The sequence below is a fragment of the Pseudoliparis swirei genome, chromosome 16 (assembly GCF_029220125.1).
Source record: "Pseudoliparis swirei isolate HS2019 ecotype Mariana Trench chromosome 16, NWPU_hadal_v1, whole genome shotgun sequence".
In the NCBI taxonomy this organism is placed as follows: domain Eukaryota; kingdom Metazoa; phylum Chordata; class Actinopteri; order Perciformes; family Liparidae; genus Pseudoliparis; species Pseudoliparis swirei.
In genome coordinates this window covers 1,575,804-1,584,408 of record NC_079403.1, presented here as the reverse complement: position 1 = coordinate 1,584,408, position 8,605 = coordinate 1,575,804, and positions in this window count along the sequence as shown.

Genomic DNA, 8,605 nt, shown 5'->3' with positions numbered 1-8,605 from the left:
AGCAGATAAAGGACTACTCTCTGTACTGGTCTTGTTAGACCTTAGTGCTGATAGAGGACTCCTCTCTGTACTGGTCTTGTTAGACCTTAGTGCTGATAGAGGACTCATCTCTGTACTGGTCTTGTTAGACCTTAGTGCTGATAGAGGACTCATCTCTATACTGGTCTTGTTAGACCTTAGTGCTGATAGAGGACTCCTCTCTGTACTGGTCTAGTTAGACCTTAGTGCTGATAGAGGACTCATCTCTGTACTGGTCTAGTTAGACCTTAGTGCTGATAGAGGACTCATCTCTGTACTGGTCTTGTTAGACCTTAGTGCTGATAGAGGACTCCTCTCTGTCCTGGTCTTGTTAGACCTTAGTGCTGATAGAGGACTCATCTCTGTACTGGTCTTGTTAGACCTTAGTGCTGATAGAGGACTCATCTCTGTACTGGTCTAGTTAGACCTTAGTGCTGATAGAGGACTCATCTCTGTACTGGTCTAGTTAGACCTTAGTGCTGATAGAGGACTCATCTCTGTACTGGTCTTGTTAGACCTTAGTGCTGATAGAGGACTCCTCTCTGTACTGGTCTAGTTAGACCTTAGTGCTGATAGAGGACTCATCTCTGTACTGGTCTAGTTAGACCTTAGTGCTGATAGAGGACTCATCTCTGTACTGGTCTAGTTAGACCTTAGTGCTGATAGAGGACTCCTCTCTGTACTGGTCTTGTTAGACCTTAGTGCTGATAGAGGACTCCTCTCTGTACTGGTCTTGTTAGACCTTAGTGCTGATAGAGGACTCATCTCTGTACTGGTCTTGTTAGACCTTAGTGCTGATAGAGGACTCATCTCTGTACTGGTCTTGTTAGACCTTAGTGCTGATAGAGGACTCCTCTCTGTACTGGTCTTGTTAGACCTTAGTGCTGATAGAGGACTCCTCTCTGTACTGGTCTTGTTAGACCTTAGTGCTGATAGAGGACTCCTCTCTGTACTGGTCTTGTTAGACCTTAGTGCTCCATTCGACACCATTGACCATGACATCCTGTTACAGAGACTGGAGCAGTCGATTGGCATTTCAGGCACGGTACTAATTTGGTTTAAATCCTATTTATCAGATCGATCTCAGTTTGTATTTGTAAACGATGACGCCTCGATAACCACCAATGTTAATCACGGAGTTCCACAAGGTTCTGTGCTTGGACCAATTTTATTTACTTTATACATGCTTCCTTTGGGCAATATTATCAGGAAACACTCCATAAACTTACATTGTTATGCAGATGATACTCAACTATATTTATCGATAAAACCAGAGGAGAGCAACCATCCATCCATCCATCCATTCTCATCCGCTTATTCCGGGGTCGGGTCGCGGGGGTAGCAGACCCAGCAGGTTGACCCAGACTTCCCTCTCGCCCGCGACACTTTCCAGCTCATTCTGGGGGATCCCGAGGCGTTCCCAGGCCAGCCGGGAGATATAATCTCTCCAGCGTGTCCTGGGTCTTCCTCGGGCCCACCTCTCAGTAGGACGTGCCTGGAACACCTCTGACGGTAGGCGTCCAGGAGGCATCCGAACCAGATGCCCGAACCACCTCAGCTGACTCCTTTCGATGCGAAGGAGTAGCGGCTCGACTCCAAGCTCCCTCCTGATGTCCGAGCTCCTTACCCGATCTCTAAGGCTGAGCCCGGCCACCCTACGGAGGAAACTCATTTCGGCCGCTTGTATTCGCGACCTCGTTCTTTCGGTCACTACCCAAAGTTCATGACCATAGGTGAGGATTGGAATGTAGACCGACCAGTAAATTGAAAGCTTCGCCTTTCGGCTCAGCTCTCTCTTCACCAAGACAGACCGGTACAGCGCCTGTTTTACTGCTGCAGCCGCACCGATCCGCCTGTCGATCTCCCGCTCCATCTTACCCTCACTCGTGAACAAGACCCCGAGATACTTGAACTCCTTCGCTTAGGGCGCTCTGTCCCCACCTGGAGGGAGCAATCCACCGGTTTCCGGCAGAGCACCATGGCCTCAGATTTGGCGGTGCTGACTCTCATCCCTGCCGCTTCACACTCGGCAGCAGGACACCCCAGTGAGTGCCGGTGGACATGGTCTGAGGATGCTACCAGGCCCACATCATCTGCAGTCAGAAGAGAGGCGATCCCAAGACCCCAAACCTGACCTGCTCCACCCCCAGGCTGCGCCTAGATATCCTGTCCATGAAAATCACAAACAGGACCGGTGATAAAGGGCAGCCCTGGCGGAGACCAACACCCACCGGGAACGTGTCTGACTTACTGCCGAGGATGCAAACACAGCTTCTACTGCAGGCGTACAGAGACCGGATAGCCCGTAGCAACGGGTCCGGAACCCCATACCCCCGCAGCAACCCCCACAACAATTCCCAAGGGACCCGGTCGAAAGCCTTCTCCAAGTCCACAAAACACATGAAGACTGGTTGGGCAAACTCCCAGGACCCCTCGAGGACCCTTGCGAGGGTGAAGAGCTGGTCCACAGTTCCACGACCGGGACGGAATCCGCACTGCTGGTCTTGAATCCGAGGTTCGACCAGCGGTCGGAGCCTCCTTTCCAGTACCCTGGCATAAACTTTCCCAGGGAGGCTGAGAAGTGTGATTCCACGATAGTTCAAGCACACTCTCCGGTCCCCCTTTTTGAAAATGGGAACCACCACCCGGTCTGCCAGTCCAAGGGCACTGTTCCTGACCCCCACGCGACATTGAAGAGGCGTGTCAGCCAAGACAGCCCAACAATGTCCAGCGCCTTCAGCATCTCAGGGCGGATCTCATCCACCCCCGGCGCCTTGCCACCAAGGAGCTTTTTAACAACCTTAGCGGCCTCTGCCAGGGATATTGGTGCGACCCCAAGTCTACAGGCACTGCCCCCTCTAGAGGGGACATGTTGGCCGGATTTAGGAGTTCCTCAAAGTGTTCTTTCCACCGTCCGACGATGTCCCCTGTCCGGGTCAGCAGCCCCCCCCCCCACGCTGAGGACAGCCTGGGGTAGACCCTGCTTTCCCTTCCTGAGCCGTCGGACGGTTTGCCAGAACCTCTTTGAGGCCGACCGAAAGTCCTTCTCCATGGCCTCCACGAATTCCTCCCATGCCCGAGTTTTTGCTTCCGTGACCACCGCAGCTGCAGCCCTTCTGGCCTGCCGGTACCTGTCAGCTGCTTCAGGAGACCCCTGGGCCAGCCAGGCCCGGAAGGCCTCCTTCTTCAGCTTGACGGCTTCCCTGACCCCCGGTGTCCACCACCGGGTTCTTGGGTTGCCACCGCGACAGGCACCGATGACCTTCCGACCACAGCTCCTGTCGGCCGCTTCCACAATAGAGGCTTTGAACATGGTCCACTCGGATTGCATGTCCCCAACCTCCCTCGGGATGTGTGAGAAGTTCATCCGGAGGTGGGAGTTGAAGACCTCCCGGACAGGGTCCTCGACCAGACGTTCCCAGTTCACCCGCACTACACGTTTGGGCTTGCCAGGTCTCTCTGGCCGACTCCCCGCCATCTGATCCAACTCACCACCAGGTGGTGATCAGTTGACAGCTCTGCTCCTCTCTTCACCCGAGTGTCCAAGACATACGGCCGCAGATCAGATGATACGATTATAAAGTCGATCATCGATCTCCGGCCTAAGGTGTTCTGGTACCAAGTACACTTATGAACCACCTTATGTTAGAAAATGGTGTTCGTTATAGACAAGCCGTGGCTAGCACAGAAGTCCAATAACAGAACACCGCTCGGGTTCAGATCGGGCAAGCCGTTCCTCCCAATCACCCCCGCCAGGTCTCTCTGTCATTGCCCACGTGAGCGTTGAAGTCTCCCAGGGGAACTATGGAGTCGGCAGGCGGTGCCCTCCAGGACCCCTCCCACCGACTCCAAGAAGGCCGGATACCCTGAACTGCGGTTTGGTGCATAAGCACAAACCACAGTCAGAGCTTTACTCCCCGCAACCCGAAGGCGCAGGGAGGCGACCCTCTCGATCTCCGGGCAAACTCCAACACGGCAGCGCTCAGCCGGGGGCTTGTGAGTATCCCCACTCCCGCCCGGCGCCTCTCACCCTGGGCAACTCCAGAAAAGAAGAGTCCAACCCTTCTCCAGGAGCTTGGTTCCAGAGCCAGCGCTGTGCGTGGAGGTGAGCCCAACTAGATCTAGTTGGTACTGCTCCCCCTCCCGCACCAGCTCCGGCTCCTTCCCCGCTAGCGAGGTGACGTTCCACGTCCCTAGAGCTAGTCTATGTTGCCGGCGATCGGCTCGCCCAGGTCCCCTGCCCAGCCTGCCGCCCGGTCTACATAGCACCCGACCCCGATGATTGTCCCTGCGGGTGGTGGGTCCACAGGGTTGCTGCTCGATGTCGTTTCTTCGGGCTGAGCCCGACCGGGCCCCATAGGCGGGCCCGCCACCAGACGCCGCCACGAGCTCCCCTCCTGGGTCTGGCTCCGGGAGGGTGCCCCGGTTTCCCTTGTCCGGGCGAGGTAGCTGAAGCTCGAGTGCTGCTTTTCATCAGAGTTTTTGAACCGCTCTTAGTCTGGACTCTCACCCGAGACCTGTTTGCCTTGGGAGACCCTACCAGGGGCTAATGCCCCGGACAACATAGCTCCCGGGATCACTGAGCCTCTCAAACTCCTCCACTACGTTAAGGTGGCGATTCACGGAGGAGAGCAACCAACTCGGTAAAATTCAAGCATGTCTTAAAGACATAAAAACATGGATGACCTGCAACTTCTTGATGTTAAACTCAGACAAAACCGAAGTAATTTTAATCGGCCCTGAGCACCTCAGAGATCAATTATCTGGTGATGTGGTTTCTATAGACGGCATTGCCCTGGCATCCAACACCACTGTAAAGAATCTTGGCGTTATCTTTGATCGGGACTTGTCCTTTAACTCCCACGTAAAGCAAATCTCAAGGACTGCATTCTTTCATCTACGTAATGTTTCAAAAATCAGGCACATCTTGTCTCAAAAAGATGCAGAAAAATTGGTTCACGCGTTCGTTACTTCGAGACTGGATTACTGCAACTCCTTATTATCAGGCTGCTCTAATAAATCTCTTAGGTCCCTCCAGTTGATCCAGAATGCTGCAGCTCGTGTTCTCACTAAAACTAAGAAAAGAGATCACATCACTCCTGCACTAGCTGCTCTGCACTGGCTCCCAGTAAAATCAAGAATCACTTTTAAAATTCTTCTCTTAACGTACAAAGCCTTGATTGGTGATGCTCCATCATATCTTAAGGAGCTTGTAGTACCATATTGCCCCACTAGAGAGCTACGCTCACTAAATGCGGTACTTGTAGTTCCTAGAGTCTTAAAAGTAGAATGGGAGCCAGAGCCTTTGGTTATCAAGCTCCTCTTTTATGGAACCAGCTTCCAATTTCAGTCCGGGAGGCAGACACAGTCACCTCGTTTAAGAGTAGACTTAAGACCTTCCTCTTTGACAGAGCTTATAGTTAGGGCTGAATCAGGTTCACCTGGTCCAGCCCCTTGATATGCTGCTATAGGCTTATAGCTGCCGGGGACGTTAGGATGCACTGAGTACCTATCTCCTCTTTTCTCTCCTTAAGGATGAATTTTCATCTCTCAATCACACGTTACTAACTCTGCTTTCTCCCCGGAGTCTTTGTGACTTCACGTCTCATGGGGTCATCGGACCCTATGAGACGGCATAGATCCTATCTGCCTGATGGATCATCGAGGTCTGGGTCGTGGAATTCCTGCTCCTGACTACGCCACTGTCATGTTGAGACTCCGCCCACTGTTGAGACTCCGCCCACTCCTCCTCCCCACCGCCATCTGCCTGATGGATCGTGGAGGTCTCCATCGTGGAATATGCCTACTATGAACTATTCATACTCTGTCATATTCATTGAATGTATTTTAACTCTAGATCTGTCCTTCTGTACACATGACATCTATTGTTCTGTCCATCCTGGAGAGGGATCCTCCTCTGTTGCTCTCCTGAAGGTTTCTTCCCTTTTTTTCCTCCTGAAGGGTTATTTGGGAGTTTTTCCTGGTCCGATGTGAGGTTTTGGGGCAGGGATGTCTATGTGTACAGATTGTAAAGCACTCCGAGACAAATTTGTAATTTGTGAAATTGGGCTATACAAATAAACTGAATTGAATTGAATCCCTTTGGACGCACTCAAGCAGATCGTTTCTGACATAGAGGAACCACAACAAGCCACGGGAGTTGTTTTTTTCCAGCGTTTTTGTGTTGGGAGACATGCCAGATACCCACATGAACGTAAAGAAGCACTAAAAAAGTGGAATTTTCATAATATGTCCCCTTTAAAAGTAAAGTAAAGAATCAGAATCAGAAACAGGTTTATTGCCAAGAATGTTTTCACAAACGAGGAATTTTCTTTGGCGGAAGGTGCAAGATTCGCGCACCAAGACACCGAGGCGCCGTCCGGGGAAAGTAATTCCACCTTAAAACGTAAAAGTAAAGGGAAAAGTAATTCCACCTTAAAACGTAAAAGTAAAGTAAAGGGAAAAGTAATTCCACCTTCAACCTTAAATTTCAATCAAACGCTATAGAACTTAAATAGCGTTACATTGTTCAGCGTTTCTCTTTTAACTTTTGTTTTTATGTGATATTTGTGATATTTGTTCTTATATTCATTAAGTTTCTTGTTTTAAACTTTGTTACCAACCATCGTTAAACTTTTGTCTTGTTGTTGTTTATTAGGTAAAGTTTCATGAAGTGAAGCAACAACGGAACTCTTCTTCTTCCTCCTCTCTTCTTCTTCTTCCTCTCTTCTTCCTCTCTTCTTCTCTTCTTCTCTCTTCTTCTCTCTTGTTCTCTTCTTCTTCTCCTCTCTTCTTCTCTTCTTTTCTCTCGCATCACGTTCGTTAAACATTTTATTTAAATGAACGTAAAATGTTTAACTTTGTTTGTGGAGCCAGAGTTTGATGTTATTTATTGACTGTAACCATGGAGCCGTTGCTAAGCAACCAACCATCGTCAACAAAGAGGAGGATTCATCCATTCAGAGGAGGACGATGGGAGGGGGGAAGAGGAGATATATGAGGAGGAAGAGGAGAAAAGAGGAAGATGAGGAGGAGCAGGAGAAAGGGGAAGAGGAGGAGTAGGAAAAGGAGGAGGAAGAGGAGGAAAGAGTTAGAGGAGGAGGAGCAGAAAGAGGAGGAGGAAAGAGGAGGATGAGCAGGAAGAGGAGGAGGGGGAGATATGAGGAAGAGGAAAGAGTAAGATGAGGAGGAGCAGGAAGAGGAAGAGGTGGAGAAGGGGGGAGATAGATAAGGAGGAGGCGGAGGGGGATGAAGATGAGGAGGAAGAGGGGAAGAGGAGGAGCCATCTCAGAAAGGAGGTCTGAAGGTTTCTCTGTTGTTGAGGAAACTTCCTCCTCCTCCTCCTGCTCCTCCTCCTCCTGCTGCTCCTCCTGCTCCTCCTGCTGCTTCTCCTGCTCCTCCTCCTCCTGCTGCTCCTCCTCCTGCTCCTCCTGCTGCTCCTCCTCCTCCTCCTCCTCCTGCTGCTCCTCCTCCTCCTGCTGCTCCTCCTGCTGCTCCTCCTCCTGCTGCTCCTCCTCCTCCTGCTGCTCCTCCTCCTCCTCCTCTTCCTCCTCCTCTCTGCATTGTCTAAACAGGCAGGTCGTCACTTGAAGACGACACCTGTTGGCCGCGCGTGTGTGTGTGGGGGGGGGGGGGGCAGACATGTGCTCTGAGAGGAGGAAGAGGAGGAGGAGGGAGAAAAGGGAGGAGCAGGAGGAGTTGTGTAAAGGTTCCCACAGTGCGGGTGACCTGCAGCCTTTCAGACAGAGAGCAGGGCGCATGCGCATGCGCACTGAATCTCTCCCGGCTCTCACTTCAGAAGATGAAACGCATCAAAAAATAAAAACATTAAAACGTGTCTGCAGGTTGCGGAGGGAGCCGGAAGTGAGGACCTGGCGGCCATGTTTGTAGTTCTTACACAGTGCTAGAAACACGTGAGTGTAGTTCTGAGTGAGTTTGGTTGAGGAGCTGCAGGTTTATTAATAATCAAAACTTCATGTAGATGAGATCAGACTCCATGTTCAAGAACTTTAAACACAAACATCACCTTCAAAACCTCAGAGGGACTCGGAGGAGGAGGAGAAGGTAGTGGAGGACGAGGAGGAGGTGGTGGAGGAGGAGGTAGTGGAGGAGGAGGAGGAGTAGAAGGTAGTGGAGGACGAGGAGGAGGTGGTGGAGGAGGAAGTGGAGGAGGAGGAGGAGGTGGAGGAAGTAGAAGTGGAGGAGGAGGTGGAGGAGGTGCATGGAGGAGGATAAGGTGGTGTTGGAGGAAGTGGAGGAGGTGGTGGTGGAGGAGGAGGAGGGAGAGGAGGAGGAGGAGGAGACATAAGGTTCTCTGTGAACGTGTTCAGCTGTTTTGTCTTCACGTCATTTTAAAATAAAGTTACAGAAAAATAAAACGCTCGAGTTTTATTGATCATTTTGAATCTTTAGTTTTAACGTCTTTGAGACGAAAACAATGAAACAAGTTTATGATTCATATAAAACAAGTTCATGATTAATATAAAACAAAGTTTAGATACGGAAACTAAACCGAGTGAAACTTGTGGCTCCGCTACGTCGTTTACCTGAAACGTCCCGTTCTGTCTGCAGGATGAAAGGCTGCCAG